The sequence below is a fragment of the Acanthochromis polyacanthus genome, chromosome 15, assembly GCF_021347895.1.
Source record: "Acanthochromis polyacanthus isolate Apoly-LR-REF ecotype Palm Island chromosome 15, KAUST_Apoly_ChrSc, whole genome shotgun sequence".
Classification (NCBI taxonomy): Eukaryota; Metazoa; Chordata; class Actinopteri; family Pomacentridae; genus Acanthochromis; species Acanthochromis polyacanthus.
This window is the reverse complement of record NC_067127.1, coordinates 26,090,608-26,112,459: the sequence shown is the minus strand read 5'-3', so window position 1 is coordinate 26,112,459 and position 21,852 is coordinate 26,090,608. Positions and strand designations below refer to the sequence as shown.

At 40.0% G+C, this 21,852-nt stretch overlaps 1 protein-coding gene across 33 annotated transcripts in view; it reads left to right on the top strand.

The window, feature by feature from the left end:
- LOC110961245 (uncharacterized) overlaps positions 1-21,852 on the top strand; it is a 557,011-nt gene that overhangs the window by 509,737 nt on the left and 25,422 nt on the right. The gene's annotated exons all lie outside the window — the stretch shown is intronic.

The following is a 21,852-nucleotide window of genomic DNA, read 5'->3' as shown; positions in this document are numbered from 1 at the left end:
CATAAACTGTCTCTACAGTATCTAGATGTTCTCTTTTGCATATTTTATTACTGCTTCCCAAACTCGGGTGCTGGGACTCTCCAGGGGTCCTCGAGAATCACTCAGGAAATCCCTCCAAAGCAGGAAGGGTCAGCACTGTGGTCTTCCTTGCATCGTAATCCATTCCATAATAGCTGCTCTTTCGTACTCCATATAAAAGGCTTCATAAAATTTTTATCTGTACCCATAACTTACACCCCACATTGAAGTATGCAATTGAATCTGGAGCATGTTTATCGTAAGAAACGAATGCAAGTAAATATACAGAAGTTACATGCAATTTGTAAGGCTTCCCACATTCTACTTGTGTACGATGTTTATATGAGTTGGGGTACATAATGACATTAGGGACTGAGTGCAGAAAGCATTTTACTGCTGTTGAATTCTTTCCAGTGACTGCAGCAGTTAAATGTTGCGTTTTTATTTTTTACTTATTTTCACTTGTGCTGTTCAGTTTCCATCAATGAGTGACAAGCATCCATCACTGATTTCCATTACCTTAAACTTAAATTCAGGCTATTTCAATGAAGCATATTTCACCATAAATGTGACCATAGTAGTCCGGTCGATTGTGGGTGGATGTAACTTTGCATCCACCCACTCCATTGAAGGTATTTGGGAAAACAAGGACTCATGCTAAAGGAGAAGAAACTCCCACAGTTCCCAAAGATTTACATCCTGGTCTTTTTTTCTATTTTGTCAACCAGACATTACAGTTGTAATCATGTCTTTGCTTTCTGCTTGTGCCAGGTGACCTCACATACATTAAACATTTTTACATTTATCTCGCTTGCCTTTATCTATTCTTCAGTCAATTTTGAGGCAAAAAAATCTCCACAACAGTAAAGTTGGTATGCTTCACAAATGCATTTCTTGTAGTTACAACTCTGTAATCATTCTGAGTAGTGGACTCATCTGTTTTTCCAAGTTGGAAATCAACAGGTCAAACTCTCTGCAGCACAAGTTTCCCTTTTCAATCAACTGTGGCTGAAGATATACCACCAGTTTCAAAATGCATGTTGTCTTTCAGGACAGTCTGTTTCCTTTCAAATACTGCACTGTTCTTTTGAGTCTCTTCTTATATAGTTTAGTTCCTTATCTGTCTAATAAATACAGTCTAACCATAAAAGTGAAATGAACGGCAGCAGCTCTCAGAACTTTAGGCTACCTCAGAAGACAGTATGACAGCAGTGAAAGGCAGCATCACACTTGCAAACAAATTGGTGTGTGTGGATTTGTGATGAGGTCAACTGGGAAGTTGCCCAAAATGTAGATCATTGTGCTGTACCAGGCGTAAACTAACCGTGACGTCACCCGTTGGTTTCAACGCCGAGAAAATGAAGCCCGGATTTTGCTACTTCCTGGTCACCGTTTTGGATTTTTTGGAGCCAGTGACGTAAAAAGTGTCATCAAACAGACTGGACCGGAGAGTAACTAGGGGCAGGATTGGCTGAGGACTCTCTTATCCCGCCCACATTTTACCGCAGAGGCTTCTGTTGCTGTCTATCAAGTATAGCCACGCCCCCTGGCTCCGCCTACTTTAACGATTTATTTAAAATTCAGTATTGATTTATTTTAAGATCGACCACCTGATCTCTCATTTTGACCATGAAAACTAACGGGAAAAAAATCCTGAGGTGTATAAAATCAGTCTATCAAATTTTATTTTTTCCAAAAATGAATTGGGGTCTATGGAGAAAAAGCTTTTTGGAGCCAACCCTAGCGGACGGCGGGATATTGCAAGTTTTTGACACTTCTGGGTTGGCTTCAATTCTGGAGCCAGATGCTACGTCCACTATATATACAGTCTATGTGCTGTACATGGCAGTTACTCTCTGTGTTCAGTGTTTGAAATTATTTATGTAAAAATTTCAACTGTTTTGAAAAATCTAAATAGCTGCATGAGGCTTGCACTGTTTGTCCTGATATATACTATTTTTTTTCCTGATTGTTCATTCCTCAGACTCTCTGCAATGGAAATCACAAGTGTAGAGTTCGACTGACCCATATGACAGATTGAAATAAATCAGAATTACACTTTAGGTGCAGTTTATCTTTTCTGATTTTTAGTGCAACCTCCTTATCTCCTCACTTTATTTGTGACTATTTTTGTCTCAGGACAGGACACAACTACATTAAATTGTACATAGGTACATACAGTATATATTACTTTTATTCATCACTTGTGTGTGAATTCATGGTGTACATAGTAATCTCGTGTTATTGTTTTAAATTTTAATAAATTAAACTGTAATACAATAATAATTGGTTGGACAAAACATGGGCAAAGCTGAAGCAAAAATAGGAGTCAGTTCCCAGACTGTGTGTCAGTGTAGGAGTCAGAAACACATGTCCACATGTAATATACACACACAGTACACTCTCCCCTTATCTGCTAATTGGTCTTGAATAGTGACTCTTCTAAACAAAAGTCAGTTCAGGGACAAATAAGCAAAAGTGTGTCTTGTCATTTGTTATTGCTCCTTTCTTTTCCTTTCCGCATGGCCTCTGGTCGGTCAGAGGGGAGGAGGGGTAGATCAGAAGCCAACCTCTCCTTCTTTCTCTGATGCCCGGTGTGTTGTGTGTATTGATCGCAGAGGCTCAGTAGCAGAAAATAATGGGGTGGTGAAAGCTTAGTAGAGAGAGAGGAAGATGGAGAGAGAAAAAGAGATCTACAAACACGTGTGTACACTGACACACACACACTCCCATACACAATCCTTTTTCCCTGCTTTCTCTCTGCCCTATGCCCCCATATGAATATTGGTTCTCCCCTAACTCCTCCATGTCACTGCAGTGTGTGTGTGTGTGTGTGTGTGTATGTGGGAGTGTGTACGCGGGTGCATGAGTGTGTGTGTGTGTGTGTGTGTGTGTGTGTGTGTGTGTGTGTGTGTGTGTGTGTGTGTGTGTGTGTGTGTGTGTGTTTGTGTGTGTCTTGGCTGCCTAATTTGCATGTGTGTGTGTTATCTATGTGAATAAATCCTTCCAAGCCCCATGCGCCTCAGGGTGATGTGATGCGGCCAGTGCCCGAGCAACCATACCCTAGCTAATTTACAACCAACCTAGTGTCACCCCCCCAAACACACACACATACACACACACACTCCCACATACACACAAACACACACAGGCAGACACACGGCTTGATGACACCACGGTGAAACATGTCGTCTAGACGACATTGAACCCTGAGTCCGCCCAGGGTAATTGTTTTATGCAAATAGAAAGAGCTAGGGCTGACATGATTGGGCCAGACTTGGTGTTGATTGAAGTGTGTGTGCCAATGTGTGTGTGCATGTGGCAGTTGTTATGGATGTGGTCATGATTGTGGTGTAATGCTGGTAGCCATTAGTATTATTGTTATTATTGGAAATGTTCTATTATTCAGCAGGACAGGGCGGGGCAATATGCATAACATGCAGAAATGTAGAGGCAGACAACACGCAGTTGCACACACAAACATGGGCACAAAAACATATCTGTGTAATATTCAACTTGTCATTGAACTGAATCATGAATCTACTATCAGGCCACACATCGCCATGCTAAAGCAAATATGAATCATCGCAACAATGTAAAAATACTGACGCATACTGCAAAGTCACTTAATGCTTTTGTTAGAGTTTGGAGCGTAAACACACACACACACACACACACACACACACACACACACACACACACGCACACACACACACAGCCGCATGCATATATCCAGGGCCATGTGTTATCAGGGCAGCCATCAGAGGGGAGAGAGAGAGCGTGTGTGTTGTGGTCCAAGTCGTAAATTTAATTTCATGCTGGATTTGCGGAGCTCATCTGAATTGCATGTGAGCACAGCCTGATGGGCCTCAGTCTCAACACTGGAGAGTCACACACTAAGACGCAGATGCTGTTATCGATGTCGTGCACGAGCACACACAAACACACTGAATGACACGCACATAGGAGTCACATCTCAAGGTCAGGACATCAGCATGACCTCTGGGCATGACCACTGAAATCCCTGCTTTTCTCTTAATATGACAATGGCATTTGTAGGATGGATAATTATATAGCATCATTGGTGCGCACACATGTAAACAGGCATGAAATATCCAAATTTCAAGACCTCTTTACTTTCTCTCATATGCCAGCTACACAGGCAATGTGTCCCAAATAAAAAGTTTTGATAGTGGAAGCTAATCTAGTCTAAGAGAAGGTCATGAGCTACAACAAGAAATTTAATATTCCACAGTACATCAATTAATGCAAAAAGAGCCTCTATACGCAAGGGCGTCAGTTTGTTTTTAAAAGTGCGGGCGATGGAGACCACAGCCATTGTCAGATGGAAATGCACACCCTGGGTGGCGTGCTGGGTAATCGGGAACACCGGGGATATCCCCGGTGGACCGCTTTATTGTTGGGCCGCTCCAGTCATAAAATAATAATAATGATAATAATAATAATAATAATAATAATAATGCTTTAAATCATGGGTCTCAAACTCGCGGGCCAACTGCAGCCCATGGGACGATATTTTGTGGCCCTCTACTTGAGATCAAAGTTTAGCATTGGTGCGGCACGCCTGCTTTTCTCATATGCTTCCGTGTCGTTGGTAAGACAGCACTTTGAGAAAATGTCAAAGAACGGCAGCAAAATGCCACAAGCTAGGCTCAAACTCACAACCACCGCACCAAAGGCGGAGGCTCAACCTGTTGAGGTATCGGTACATGCGGGTAGAGGGGTCTGTGGGCCGCTATAGTACTAATTCTCCCGGGCCGAAATTTTGCCCCTGCACACCTCTGGTCGGAGCTTCCACTTGACACGGTCGCAAATTTAGCATCTGGACATTTTTTTTTAACCTCACGAAGGTGTGCTGCATGTCTGTGCAACTCTCGGCCGAGTGCGGATGGTGCGTTCAGGAGCGTCGGAATTTTCTATACTGCTGAAAATAACTGGGTTTACAACGGCTTACATGTGAAGAATATGAATGTGTTGGAGACAAAATGACCCCTGACAAAAAGTGGGGGGGACACATCCCTACCGTCCCCCCCTAAACTGACGCCTATGTCTATACGCTATAAAGGACAGAGAGGTAACACTTTTCATAGCAACATACAAGCTTAAAACAATATACAAATATATTTTCTTTACACAAATTTTCTAGTTTACTACTTAGAAAACAATGACAACTAGATATATAAATTACCACTTTTTCACATTAAATCCTCCATGTTTTGCAAATGCCCCCTTCAAACTCCACACCACCAGTATTCATAGATATTTCTCAGACTTGACAGAATTCCTCTGGCATCATAGAAAACATGACTCAGCTGGTTTCATGTCTAGAGTGTAACTTTTCATATTGAGTAAACAGACTTTGATGCATATAAACTTAGGGAAAACTTGTGATATCATTAATTCTCCTTACAAGTATGTAAATCATGTCAGCAAGGTAATACAACTTTTCTGAATTGTCGGTTTAAATAAGCAACATTATCAGAAAGTACGTAAATAATTAATATGGAAAAGTCCACCACTTTAAACCTTGGCTGGAGTCTGCAAGGCGCTATATAACATGTTTCATTTGTTTTCTGGGGGAATGAGAGTCCATGCATCTCTTTACACCACCTCATGCATTTGGTTTGGTCCACAGCTTTCCTCAGGTTCAGCACACCAGCGATTGAAATAAAGAACATTGATTTAGCTTAATGCATTCAGAGCAAAGTCTGCACAACAGTCCAACCCTTACAGTCTTGGCAGTGGGACAGTTATTGTGTGTTCATCATGCTAGCCAAGATAGCTTTTCATATGATTGTGAATTAAAGTTACAACAACTCTTGACAAAGAATCAGGTGAATGAAATCTGTGTGATGATCAAAAACAATGGTTGCTTAACATTGCTTAACCAGATGTGGCATCATTAAAGGTAGGGTAGGTGAATTTTCTTTGGCATCACTGAGCTAGGAAAATGATTCAAAACTTGCATCATTAGCATCCTGCCACAAATGGCACAACACCTTGGTGACATAAACAAAGCATCAGGAATAGATCTGTGATTGGGGCATAACTAGTTCAAAGTTTACTTTATATGCTCTTTGTTTAACAGAAGTGTTAAATCATTTCATGAGGGATTATGTGCGGAAACTACTTGTTGACCAGGATCAAACTGGTGTTTTAGAGTTCCTCATATCTGTTTTCTATTTTCTTAATACATAATAAACCATACATTTCTGTTCCCTCAATATGATGCAATGAAGTCCACGTATGTTCTTCACCATATCTATCACCATATCTCTATGTCACTTTAAAACAATGTATAAAAATGTCCAACAAGATTGTCACTTTCGTCTAATTCTAATCAGCTCAAACCCTAAACCTGTCATGACCATCATCGAGCATCAATTTAGATAAAACACTGCTTTAATTCAACTCTACGTCATTTCGTATCTCTCCTTGCTAATTTATTCCCTACTGTCTTTCCCTTTTTTCTTTTCTTTTCTTTTCTGTCATTCTACCTTACTGAAATGGTGTGAGAGAGTTAAAAGAAAGAGGAAGAGCACTGCAATTATCCTGTTACAAGGACTGGAGCAATTAAGGAAATGTACAGTTCAGCCGTGTTCACAGTTTCAGATGCCCATCAGAGAGCCTCATAAAGCCATGAGTCATATTTAGTTACTTCACACACACTCACAAGCTGGCATTACAGCAATCGGTTAACCCTTTTCACACTCTGAGGGGCCCAGCTCTATCTTGAGTTTTGTACTACAGCACTTTTGTCAGTGACATCATTCAAATTCCAAAGTGTATAATTATGTTGAATGTTCAAAAGGAAATCTTGATATTTTTTTTGAAGTTTAACAGTTTACTTTTCTCACTTACTTCTCCACTTTCACGAAATAAAAACCTGCTGAGGTCAGTGGCAATTCATTTTGTATCATCTGAAGGACAAATGAAGAGTTCCGTTGTAGAAAGGCTTTATTTTTCTTTTTAAATAAGAAAAAAAACTCTATTCATAACATGTTGAATGAAATGAAGGTTCAGAATCCAGTCTATCAAACTGTTTGCATTTTGTTGCCCAAGAACTCTCAATATCTGCATTCCACCCTGTAATTCCTTAGCATAGGTGCAGTGAGACATTCTTCTCAGAAATATTAACTAACTTTAAAAAGAAACTTTGAAGATGACTTGTATTTGTTCCACTCTTGTCTGTACAAAAACCCTTCAAACAAACCAGATGAACATTTTAAACCCAAGGTATCTCCTAAAGACTTTCTCTTTTTTTCTTTCTTTCATTGACAGTATGAACACATTTATCGTGGTCTTACAGAGCAGAAGGAAAAATAGATATATCGACTTTGTGGTCTTCATTTTAAGCCATTCATGCTAAATGTTTTTTCCAGTTCCTACAGTTATTGACTCAGCAGACAGCCGGACTGTCCCAGGACAGTCTGAAGGAGGAGGTTCGCAAAGGGGAAGACACAATTGTTATAATAAACACAAAATGCAGAAAGAGTACATAAATATTTGATGTCACTTATGTACTTTAACTTTTATTTGCAGACAACCAGAAGTATAGTGGTGCATATGTACAAGTATGCAGTGTGCACCCCAATCTGTGCAGAGGGATATACTGATGCTGGCCTAAAAACAGCTGCAGTTGTGCATCAGTGTGCATCTTCCACAGAAAGGTTGCAATTAGATCACAGTCTTGTAGGTGAATCAGTGGTGTTAAATGTGCAGAGAGACTTTTGTTCCTTTTTACCTATAAGGCAGCACAGGTAAACTTGCACCAAGTATGGAGAGAGGTGCTGCTTTAAAGATGAAATCTGTCATTTTGGACAAAGATTGTTGATTTTCAGCTGGTTAGCATATATAGATCATTAGTGTTTGTCAGGTTCACTGTGCACGAGCACCATATTTGTCATCAATGCACACACAGAATAGACAGCTGGTGGACTGTGAAGAGATATTCAGTGAAAGGTTTGCTGATTAGAATTGCTGACTCTACCTTTAATGACAAACTCTGTTGCAAATGTCTCTGAGCTTTCATTTTAACCCAAACTACACTGCTCAGAAAAATTAAAGGAACACTTTTTAATCTAAGTATTGCATCAAATCAGTGAAACATGTGGGATACTGATCTGGTCAGGTAAGTAACTGAGGGGCTTTTTAGTCAGTTTCAGCTGCTTTGGTGTTCATAAAATTAACAACAGATACACTAGAGGGGTAACAATGAGACAACCCACAAAACAGGAATGAGTTTACAGGTGAAGGCCACTGACATTTTTTTCCTTCCTAATGTTTTCTGACTGTTTTTCACTAGTTTTGCATGTAGCTAGGGTCAGAGTCACTTCTGGTAGCATAAGGCGATATCTGGACCCTACAGAGGTTCCACAGACAGTCCAACTCCTCCAGGATGGCACATCAATGCATGCCATTGCCAGAAGATTTGCTGTGTCTCCCAGCACATTCTCAAGCGCATGGAGGAGATTCCAGGAGACAGGCAGTTAGTCTAGGAGAGCTTGACAGGGCTGTCAAAGGTCCTCAACCGATCAGCAGGACAGGTATCTGCTCCTTTGTGCAAGGAGGAACAGGATGAGCACTGCAATAGTTCTACAAAATGACCTCCAGCAGACCACTGGTGTGAATGTCTCTGACCAAACAATCAGAAAGAGATGTAATAAGGGTGGTCTAGTGGGCTCTGTGCTTGCTGACCAGCACCGCAGAGCTGGTTTGGCATTTGCCATAGAACACAGGAATTGGCAGGTCCACCACTGGCACCCTGTGCTTTTCACAGATGAGGGCAGGTTCACCCTGAGCGCATGTGACAGACATGACAGGGTCTGGAGAAAAGTGTCTTGAATTTAGCCCTCTGTGGGTTGATCATTTTAATTTCCATCAAACAATGTGGCATCTTTTCATTCCTCACACATTATCCAGTCCAATGTAAATATCAATGTAAATATCCAGTTAGTTTTTTTCCCCACATTGAAATATGATGTGTTTTCAAAGTGTTGCTTTGAAAGTCAGCATGTTGTGTGTTTGAGACATTAAACTTGTGCTTCTTTGCCTCCACCTTCACCACCCTAACAGCTGTCTATGTAGAGCGGAATGTGGACATATAAAGCTTTGGCAGAGAGTTGATGTAGAAACTTTCAACTTCTTTGCTCCTAGAGACAGGTCTTTTTACATTTGTGACATACTGTTTTCTGTAATTAAAATGTAATTATGTTGAGTGGCAATGGGCTAAAATGGCACAATATGCTGTATGGGACTGAGAGCTAAGAATCAAATCTGTTACAGGATTCATTGCATACTGAAAAAAGAGATAACGTATGTTTTCTAAAACATATTTTCCATTGAATTCTGTGCTGCTGCAAGCACAAAGTGTTAGAGGCCTTGGGATAAAACAAGTATCTAAGACAAAATAACTTTCACAAACATCACCACAGTGAGTATGGCTACTCTCACTGGGCACTTTACCTTCAGAAAGCTCCTCCAGGAACAAAGACAAAAGCCAGACACACACAAACACACTCGGTCTTCTTCCTCCTCGCCTGGCCAGTCTCAACATCCCAGTGCTCTTTGAGACGACGTCCCAACAATTCCACCGGGTCCCTCATTAAGGCCCAGGCGCCGACTCTCAAGGGGAGCTGGGGACAGAAGGGGGGCTGCCGGGTAAACTTTGGAGAGGCCACCTCCTCGTTTCCATCTTCCGCCTCCTCTCATCCCTCGTTCCGGCCCATCCTCAGGTCCTGTCAGCAGAGAGTGTAAACAAGCAGAAAGGTTAGCGCTGTTTTCACCCCACATCGTCTTCTCTCGTTAGGAACAAGGGACAGTATGCCAGCACCACCAACAATGCTACACTGTGTTGTTTAAGAGGCAACTTCTGTGATGGTTCTTGACTTCTGAAATTTGTCCAACACAGTAGGAGGAGTTGCTGGCATGCAGGCAAGCTGTAGGCACCAGCTGGGTTCAAGTAAGTGGTAGAAGCAATAAACTAATGTTCAGTTTCAGTAGTGACAAATGACTTCATTGGAAAAATATTTTGATCTTATGTAAAGAGATGAGATTAACACGTCTACAGGTGCAGCTCAAAACTAACCTTGTTACCCCTTCAACGCAAAGTCAGGTATGCTAATCAAATACAGTTTTTGTTAGATTCAATTAACCTTTTCATTCTATTCGTGAAAAAAAAAAAAATCTAATGTTGGTTCACAGTCCTGGCTCTCTAAATGGGACACAAAGTGATATGAACTTACCCACACAACACTACTCCAGCATGCTCCATGCATGGTTGTTTGTCTTCATGGTCAAAAACAGAAAAAGAGGGGAAGGGGTGGTGGGAAGATGATGAAGTGGCAGCAGTTTAAGCAATCTATGGCAAGTTTAAGCAATTGGAGAACTTGCCTCAGTTTTTGTATGGAATTAGCTGTCTCAGTGTTTTGTGTCACTTCATGCAAATGCAGACGAATTTCACGATGTAGATATCAAGACTCTGTGGGGCCGACACCATCTGTTTGTGGAGTCCTTGTTCATCTTGTGGCTGAAGATAGTTTTTAATGACTTGTGCTGAAAGTACAATAAAATTTTGTTATCAGGAATTAGCTTGGAAACAATCCGATGCCTCCTTGGTATTCTAAACATTTCTGAACTACAGAAAATACATATATTGTTGATGAGAAGATGGAAAAAGACACACCAGTATATCTATTTTCGCCAAGTCTTTCTACCATTGTCATAAAATGACTCATTCACTGCATTTATTCATTGCACAGTCTAAACCTTGAGCAAACCTTAGGTTGCTTTCCAATTTTGAAAATGCACGGACAATGACAAGCCCATACCCACAGTCTACATAAGGTGAGTCAGACTATTTTCCCACGAATCAAAATTTTGTTTGACAAAGTACAGATTGTCTCACTTGTACCAGAATTTGCTTGTCCTCAAAAAGTTTTTGAGATTAAAACAAAAAGAAAACAGAAAAACCTGTTTGATAGGCTTCACATATGAGCAATTCTTGCATGTCGCTCAACTTAATTGTGGATCTTTTGGTGAAGCCCCTGTCACATTGTGACACGTGACATTTTGTGCTAAAAACATTCTAAATTCTGCTTCATTCTGTAGTAGAGTGGTATGTATTACATGCTGGGCAGAAAAACACTGAAAAACCTCATCCCATCAATGCAGAACTCAAGCAAAGCAAATACAGTGGTTACCTCTCCATTGTCTGGAGACTTAGCTCTGTACTGCACATCACAAGATGGCCAAAATGTGGATTGACTGTGTGCATAACCTCTGCATACCAATAAACTAAAAGATACCTTCATGATTGTATTAAATACTCCTCCTGGATTCATCCTTTATCGCCTTTACAAGATACAGTATTTCTACCCACAGTCATAGTCCATACCACACACACACACACACACACACACACACACACACACACACACACACACACACACACACACACACACACACACACACACACACACACACACACACACACACACACACACACACACACACACCCTCCAGGAGTGGTGTTCCTTCTTGCTACAGTGGTGACTGTCTCCCTGCCTGCCTGTCTGTGTTTGCTGACCGGCTGTGGAAGAAGCCATTTAACATGCTGAATGTCAAGGTCAGCGAGTGCTGTCCTTGTCATCACTCTCCGTAGCAGAAGGTCAGGGAAAAGCTCTCCTCAAATGTCCAGCACTAAACAAAGAAGATCACTGAGAAGGGAGTAAATTCAAGAAAAAAAGAAAGATTGAAGACAATGACAGGCATACACCCTTTTTTTTCAACTCCAGTTAAATGGTACTCCATCTCCATTGGTTCTAGAAGTGCTGCTAATAAAAGTATTTTGTTCTTTTTTGTCTGTGCTACATACAACCATAAAAACATGTTCCCCTTCACACTGCCCTCTGTCTGAGCTACATGCTGTATGTATGCTGTCACATAAAGTAATGACCGCTGAAGGAGACGGCCGTTGGCCGTTTCAGACGTCACTATCCCCCCTGTGATCCATAACACAGAGCGATTTTAATGCAGCGAGTAATTACAATATGCCCCAACCTGCTCTGTCTTACTTCCTTGTTCAGAAATACTGCTGCACAAACTCAGTATGTACACACAAAGTGTTACACACTTACGGATACAAACAAACTGAAAGGTTGCAAAGCAAAGCACATACTAATTTAATTTATTAGAAGTCCTAAAAGCTTGCACAATGTAAAATTCAATTCATTTTTGATGCACTGGGAAAGATTGTGTTTGCTTTACATTAGCATGTGGTAACTTATTAAGATTATTCTTGAGGTTGTTAACTGATGAAAAACAGACTTCTGAAAAATAAAAGTCAATATAAGAAAATAATAAGCAACCCAATAAAGGCCTGATAAACACTAGGAGAAATCGAAGGGGAAAAATGGTTTGAGGTATTTCTGAAATACTGCAAATGTAAAAATCCAAAGAAACAGCACAATTGAAACAACATGATCAAGTTGTACTCACTACTCTAATGTGTTGTGACATTAGAGTTTCTCTTCGAAACACTGTTAACAAATAAATTTTAAAAATATGCCCCTTATTTAAACTGGGCCATTAAAGTGCTGTATATAAAATAGATGTGACTGTGATAGTCATAACAAAAATTGTGAAAATGGAAAGGCCAAGATATCCTAAATTTTAAGTCTCTATTATGGGTCAAAACTCAAAGCACTGGCTCAAACAATTCAAATTATCCAATTCAGCAGAGTGTTTTGTTAAATTAGCAAAAGAAAATTAACAAAGCACTTACTAAATTAAATATTTTTAAGTTTAATAGTGTACAAAGCAAGTGGCTACTAAAACCAGCATGTTTCAAACCAAATCCTGCTCCTTCAAGCAGCTGAAGTAAATGCAAGCCAGGACCTCTTTTTGAGAATTTATAGTATTTAGAGTATGTATGGGTATCAGCTATTTTCTGCGATCCATCATCTCCACTCCCTCTATCATTGTTTCTCTGTGCTCGTGCCTACTTTCCACAGCTTGAGTAAACACTGCCAACTCTTTCATTAGCCCTTTCACCACAGTCTCTCTTTCACTCTGCGTGTCTTTCATCCCCTCTCACTCTGTCTCTGTGTGCCTCTGTTTAAACAGATGAATGTGATTAGACCCAGTTTAAAACGACATTGGAAGTTTGTGTGTTTAATGACTCAAATAAAAAGCACGGTTATTATGTTTAAAGATAGGCCTTAATATGATGTCTCTGAGTGCTGCTCTGAGTACTCTCTCTCTCTCTCTCTCTCTGTGTGTGTGTGTGTGTGTGTGTGTGTGTGTGTGTGTGTGTGTGTGTGTGTGTGTGTGAGAGAGAGAGAGAGTCACTCCACCACCTCCACTGAGTTTATTTGATTGTGCTGATTGTCAGATGATTGACTAAATGCCTGGCTCATGGAGTGGTATTCTATACATCGACACCAGTGTGCCTTGCGGTTACAAATAACATCTGGGTTCACAACTTGCTCATTAACTCAACTATTTTTTGTAGAGCCAGTGTGTCATATGTGAAGATATCCCTCCAAGTCATGCACATAACATTACTTTAGTTGATTGTAAAAGTGATCACAGCTACTTAATTTACAGGAAAAGCTATCATGTACATTCAATTTGAGTGGACATATGATCCACTGAAATTGAGTGCAGCCTCAACTAGCAAACCCCTTAGAAAAAAACCTGTTTTAATGTTATTTCCATGTTCAATATTGCTGTGAAATGCAACTGTAAATAAATCAAGTATTAATGATGTCTTTCTGCTGAATTCTGAACCAGCTGTAACTAGGGGATTGTTGTGTCATTGAGGCAGATGAATAATGAGTTGCAGTAGTCGAGGCAGGAGAAAATGAGGGTGTATCAGCTGCTCAGTGATGTTTCTGGGGAGTTTTGGTTTGCGAACTGATCTTTGCGAACTGCAGGTGGGATGATTTGACCAGAGTCTAGATTTGATGGTTAAAGCTGAGGTTGTGATCAAAAATGGCTGCTACATTTCTGGCTGCATGTTGTAGCTGTGTTCACTTCTAAGCTATATATATATATATATATATATATATATATATATATATATATATATATATATATATATATATACAGTGCCTTGTGAAAGTATTTGGCCCCCTTGAACTTTTCAACCTTTCGCCACATTTCAGGCTTCAAACATAAAGATATAAAATTTTAATTTTTTGTCAAGAATCAACAAGTGGGACACAATTGTGAAGTGGAACAAAATTTATTGGACATTTTAAACTTTTTTAACAAATAAAAACCTGAAAAGTGGGGCGTGCAATATTATTCGGCCCCCTTGCATTAATACTTTGTAGCGCCACCTTTTGCTGCAATTACAGCTGCAAGTCGCTTGGGGTATGTCTCTATCAGTTTTGCACATCGAGAGACTGAAATTCTTGCCCATTCTTCCTTGCAAAACAGCTCGAGCTCAGTGAGGTTGGATGGAGAGCGTTTGTGAACAGCAGTCTTCAGCTCTGCCCACAGATTCTCGATTGGATTCAGGTCTGGACTTTGACTTGGCCATTCTAATACCTGGATATGTTTATTTGTGAACCATTCCATTGTAGATTTGGCTTTATGTTTTGGATCATTGTCCTGTTGGAAGATAAATCTCCGTCCCAGTCTCAGGTCTTTTGCAGACTCCAACAGGTTTTCTTCCAGAATGGTCCTGTATTTGGCTCCATTCATCTTCCCATCAATTTTAACCATCTTCCCTGTCCCTGCTGAAGAAAAGCAGGCCCAAACCATGAGGCTGCCACCACCATGTTTGACAGTGGGGATGGTGTGTTCAGGGTGATCAGCTGTGTTGCTTTTACGCCAAACATATCGTTTTGCATTGTGGCCAAAAAGTTTGATTTTGGTTTCATCTGACCAGAGCACCTTCTTCCACATGTTTGGTGTGTCTCCCAGGTGGCTTGTGGCAAACTTTAAACAAGACTTTTTATGGATATCTTTGAGAAATGGCTTTCTTCTTGCCACTCTTCCATAAAGGCCAGATTTGTGCAGTGTACGACTGATTGTTGTCCTATGGACAGACTGTCCCACCTCAGCTGTAGATCTCTGCAGTTCATCCAGAGTGATCATGGGCCTCTTGGCTGCATCTCTGATCAGTCTTCTCCTTGTTCGAGGTGAAAGTTTAGAGGGACGGCCGGGTCTTGGTAGATTTGCAGTGGTCTGATACTCCTTCCATTTCAATATGATTGCTTGCACAGTGCTCCTTGAGATGTTTAAAGCTTGGGAAATCTTTTTGTATCCAAATCCGGCTTTAAACTTCTCCACAACAGTATCTCAGACCTGCCTGGTGTGTTCCTTGGTCTTCATGATGCTCTCTGCACTTTAAACAGAACCCTGAGACTATCACAGAGCAGGTGCATTTATACGGAGACTTGATTACACACAGGTGGATTCTAGTTATCATCATCAGTCATTTAGGACAACATTGGATCATTCAGAGATCCTCACTGAACTTCTGGAGTGAGTTTGCTGCACTGAAAGTAAAGGGGCCGAATAATATTGCACACCCCACTTTTCAGTTTTTTATTTGTTAAAAAAGTATAAAATATCCAATAAATTTCATTCCACTTCACGATTGTGTCCCAATTGTTGTTGATTCTTGACAAAAAATTAAAATTTTATATCTTTATGTTTGAAGCCTGAAATGTGGCGAAAGGTTGAAAAGTTCAAGGGGGCCGAATACTTTCGCAAGGCACTGTATATATATAAAACAGTTCTCACTGTTCACCAAACCTCCTTGTGCGTTGACGTCACTCCTGTGTATCTTCTTCACTGCAGACCATAGACCGTATGCTGCAGATAAACTTTAGGTTTATTACCGCCACCTACTGGGCTGGAGTGTTCATCACCAATGTGCCACAAATGAGAAAACTGAAAAAGGTGCGATTAAATTTGTTAATGTACTTAACTCATTGTTGTTGTTTTTTTGCTGTAATTAATAGCTGGGTGTTAAAATAACATTCACATGAATGCCAGGACTTTTCCAAGCAATACATTTCATTTGGATGAGACAGTCAATGGTATTCAGTTTAACTGGCAGTGGTTTTAATGTTGTGGCTGATCAGAAAAGCTTATATCTTATATAGAGAGCTAGTCTCGCTTCGTCCACCCATTCTGTGGTACATAATAGTGTGGCTGCACTACATCTTCATTTTGTTAGGGGCTAAGAAATGCTTTGCTTGTTTGGATTTCTTTAAAACAATTATAGTCATGGATGGGACTAAGCGGAGAATGCAACCTGTCCTCCAATTCATACGACCGCATCGGTCGTTTGCACCGTGCACCGGAATACGACCTATGCGGTCGTATGAACGTTTGCGCCCCTACGGGGAAAACGAACGCATTACGGGATTTAATTCGCGAAACGGCTTTTCCGTCGCAAAACGGCTTTTTTCTCACTTTCCCAACACGTTTTTAGGGTTATGGTTAAGGTTAGGGTTAGGGATAGGGACAGGGATAGTGTTAGATAAAAGTTTGTTCATGATGACGTTTCACCTGCGACTCCAGAGTGTCGATATTTACTCAACCGCCAGAGTTCGCATAGTCAAAACATAACACTGGGTCGTAATACGGGCGTGTACAGACGACCTATGTGGTCGTTTTTGGTTTGAGGACAGGCTCGACTAGGATTGTGGAAGCCACCCACAATCTACATCCAGTGAGTCAGATTAATAAAAACCTAGCTTATACCTCATTTAGAATTACATAAAAAACATATGGGGAGTCTCCTGAAAATGCAATTGCTTGGAGTTCTTGATCCAAATTCGCAGAAAGTATTCACAGAAAGAGGCCAAGATTCTTGAGTTATTGACAGTAGTCAACAACTATATCACCTCATCACTAACAAATACATAATGGTCATTTTGTGTAACAGGACAGCAAACATTTTTCAAATTTCCTGTTCAACATTTGCTTGAGCTTGACAAAATGCACTGTAATTTATTATTTAGGAGTCATTCTAAAATTATTCCTTATCAAGATTTAAAACCTAAATGGCCACAATCAAGTCTCAACTGTCTATGAATTGTAAGCCACACCATTACACTTGTCATGTGTTTGGATCAATGAGAGTCACAAGACTTTCTCTGAATGCTCAGACTGTACCAAACATAGCTCTGGGTCAGTAGCCCTTAAAACTTGGTCACTTTTCATGGAACAGGCTTTTGGAAAACAGTACAACATGTTGTCTGGAAACCCTCTCAGAAAACATTATATAAAAGATTAATGTAAGAGATCTGTTGATGTCCGATTTCTGGTAAAACCCGTGATAATATGAATTTGACTATAGCGAAGGCAAATAAGGCCTAAATAGCAAATCAGACTCAGTATTTGATGGCATCCGTAGCATTTTTCTGAGAGGGGGAAGTTATTTTTTATGGATCATGCTCCACAATAGTAACACAGGATGTTGCTTTGACATATGTGTACAATGGGTCATTTATATTTCAGTTCAGTCATTTTTCATATTAAATAAACAGAGAGTAAATACAGCAGTTTCAAGTAAAAAGTGTCTTTAACTATTTGCCTGTTAGCATGCTAACACTGGGTCATCCTTCCTGTGTCCTGTACTATGGTCTGTGTGGTACAAAAAGCTTTCTTTCAAACTGGAGTCCTCATGATATTCTGTTTTCCTCAACTGTGGTGTTGGAAGCTGAAATTAAATATTTTGATATTGACCATAAAGAAATAAATCCTGTGTCGATCAGAGTGTCTTTCACCCAGATTACAGTGTGTGTAGCCCAACAGGAAGACCACAGCTTCAGAAAGACTATATGTGGGCATAATCTGCCATTATTTGAAAATCTGAGAAAAACAGAACTCTTGCCTGATAAAAGTTTGTATAGCATAACTGAAATACATGTATTAATGATTATGTGATGGCATACACTGCTGCTGCATATTACGCAGATGGAATGAATAAAACCGAAGCAATGACAAATATTTATTTACATTGTATTTTTTGTATTGGAATTTTGTGTTTCTTGTGACTTAACTTGTCATTTTTTAAAGATGTTACTTCTTTTTGCTTTTTTAAAATTTTATTATTTGGAAATACCAGAATTTGTACATTATTTTACACTTTTGTTTATCTGATCACACATTTCAAAATAAATAAATAAATCGGACATTACAATTAAGCAATTACTCAGTATGTGAGTAGTCTTTTCACCAAATACTTTTTTACTTTTACTTGAGAAATTTTTTGAATGACTACTTTTCAATTTTACTTGAGTGATATAATTTTGAAATAAAGTTACTCTTACTTGAGTACAGATTTTGGCTACTCTACCCACCTCTGGCAGGAAGCCACAGAAACATAAGCAAGCAAATATGGAGCGCAGCTGCTGTATTGTAAAATGGTGCAGCACATTGCCAAGACGCAGGTGATCTCTGCTAATTAACTTATTAAAGAACGCCAAAACACAATCCCAAAACACATCTCACTCGCATTACACATTTAACCTTTCATTGTGATTTTGTGAGATTTTCAAAGTGTACTGACCTAGAAAACACAGGTAAAAGGTTCACAGGAATAAAGACACGAACCGATCATTTATCTTCTTAAATTTACTCTGAGGAGATGGTCAGAAACCCACACCTAAAGGAACCTGGTCAGAACAACACCTAAGCACATTGGTTCCACTCTGCCTCTTCCTAATGAACTGAGAATTTTAACCACCATAAATCTGAAATTAACTACTGTAAGTGTTTCATCTCACTACTGGAATGTTTGTTTCCTTAATATTAACAAAATAAAGTGCTGAATAATACAGATAAACACAAATGTGATCATACATTTTGAGTGCATCACACCAGCAGATTTCTAAGTCTAAAATATGTGGACATGCAAACACTAACCTGTCACATCTGATCACTACCTACACAAATCTCTTCATTTTCAGTGATGAAATGTCTATAAAAAATAAAATAAAATTGAATTTTGTGGTTTTCTGTGTTTGATTTTATGACCATTGCTTTTGACCATGTGAGCAGCTCATCGCTGTGGGGTCTCCCTATTGGTCGTGTTGAGGAAAAAGACCATTTGTCATTCAGTATCTGCACCCTGATCGTGTTGGACTGCACCGATCCCACAAGCCCCTTTCTCTAACCTCTACACTGCTGCAGCTTGGCCACCACCAGGCATGTATAATAATGCTTGAAAGATTAAGAAGTGCTGTAGGCCCCTTTGTCATACCACACACGTACACACGCACACACGCACACACACACACACACACACACATACATACATGCAAACACATCTGCCCGTACCTACAACACCCTTTGCACTCTCATCTGCATATCCCTTGCTCTGCACTATAAATTCCACCAGAAACGGGCACTTATACTTTCATAAATCTCCTCCTTGTCACTTTCAAATTACAGAGATTTATTCACAGAAGAACAGGCCCGAACAGACTCGAGAACAAGGCATAGTATTTGAGGTCTGTGTGTGTGTGTGTGTGTGTGTGTGTGTGTGTGTGTAGGGTGGGGTGGACGGGGATCTTTATGAGCGGCACATAATGTGGGGGGATTTGAGGTGTAAGTGTGTTGCTGTGGAAAGCCTGTTTCCCCTTTGCTATACGTACATAAATATAATGTTTATGCCTCAAGTGGGACTCCTTCTAAGCAGCAGGCAGTAACTATATGTAATGCAGTTCTGGTCACTTCAATATGTCAAAATCTTAGCATGTGCTCAAGTGTTTCTGTTTGGCTGACTGAGAAATATGATGCCATAGAGAGCTGAGGTAAAATGGGATGTCACAGGTTCTGTCCCTGAAGTCAGGAGGCTTTAATCAAAATCTCATTGATGAATTGCAAAATAAATCTGAAGCCATTGCCATGCACTGAGAGTATATTTGGTAGTGATGGCCTGGGGTGCTTACTAAAGCTGGTATGTGGACCATGGACACCTGAAGTATGGGCATTTGAAGTTTACAGGCCGCCAATAAAACATTGCCTAGGTGGAGGTGGTTTTGGGAAACAGGGTTGTCATAATTCTATGACTGCTGCCTCCAGCTAGGAAGATTTGCAGATGTTGATGGGGTGTGTAGAGTCAAAAATGAAACTCTTAATGTGCCAGTCAGTTTACATTACAACCCTGCACCTACCAAGCTCAGATATCTGGAGGGAGCCTGGAGTAGAGTTGCGACGTTGCCAGTTGTGCAAGGTGGTCCATGAATCTGATTGGGATTACAGATCCCATCTGATCTAAGAACACCTTGGGATCTCTTTGAAAGAGCTGGAAAACATTAAGGACAGGGAAGTCTGGAAGGCCCTGCTAAGCCTGCTGCCACTGTGACTCAACACTGGATAAACAGAAGAAAATGCAAGGATATAGATCATTCTATCAAACAGTTTTCTTTTTGCTGCAGATTAATTGTCTGTCACTAGTGCATATCACTATCATCAGTTCGACATTATTTGATACCTCAAGAGAAATAATAATTTGCATTTTAAAATTGCTAGCATACCTACTGAATATGTGTTAAAGTTCATACAATAATGTTGTTTTACAGAGACATCATTTGTCTCCATTCAGTTTGACAGGGCCCATGACCTTACAGCATTAGGTTATTAAGTCAACTGGAAAAAGTGGCTGTAATGATGAATTGAAAGTTGACATGAACTGAACCTAACAAATAAGAAAGTGGTTTTAATGGTCATGTACATTTAGCACATAGCAGCATTTTGCATTTTGCATGTTGAGAATGCACCATATCAATGTTTTTTCCATACTCAAGCAAAGCAGCTATTCAGAAAAATTCTATTTGAATGAAACTGATATGGTAAATAACTTAGTCCCCTCTTCTGTTTATTGCTGTTTTATATATTGTATTATTTTATTTTTTACTCACTCCTGCCCTTCTTCTTCTTCTTCTGTCACTTTGTCAGGGGTGTTATGTAGTTTGGTTAAGTGGAAAGACCTTTGAAGTTGCAGTTAGTGAGCCGGTAGCTCTGTTCTCCTTTGTCTGCCTCTGTCTTGCTCTCTCTCTCGCTACACACTGTAGGAGAGGACTGTGATTCATGTACTGCTTGTGAAGACCGCCATTAATTTCATGTAATACAGCTTTTATCTCCATCCCTGGGCCCACTATCGCTTCCATTTTCCTTTTCTGACCGTCTTTATACCTCATGTTCTTCCTCTCTCTGTCCTTTCTGACTTAGCTCGCTCGCTTTCCCTTTGCTTGTATGGCCGCTTTATCTTACAGTCTTCACTGTCGTCTCATCTTTACTTTGTAGGTCTTCATTGGGGGAGAGCTCATGACATATCTGTCCCCTCTATTATTCACTGTCATAGTGCCATTGTCTACGTAAGAATGTCTTTGTTCAGCCATTTTAATGTCATCAGGGACACACTATATTTTTTTATTTAAGCTGTAGTCAGCACCATCACAATTATCAACAGCATGATTTTCATTGTGGACATCTTTGTCTGATTCAGTCTCAGTCAATAAATCATCACTTTAACCAGAATTATTCAATTGAATTTGAATTCTTGTACTGATTATTCGTCCAGTGGCCATCATCATAAACACATCGTCATGAATATTATCAGCAAACACACCATGATCAACACCATCATCATCATCCTGAAACTCATCCCAATCCTCACTTGCAATTATATGATTCACAGCAGCAAAAGAATCACTGAAGATATCCTAATTCTCATTCTTGTCTCTTGTGATTTTCATGAGAACAGCTAAAAGTTTCTACTAATGATTCTCAACATCATCTCAACCACCACAGTCAGTTCACCATTTTCTTACTCTC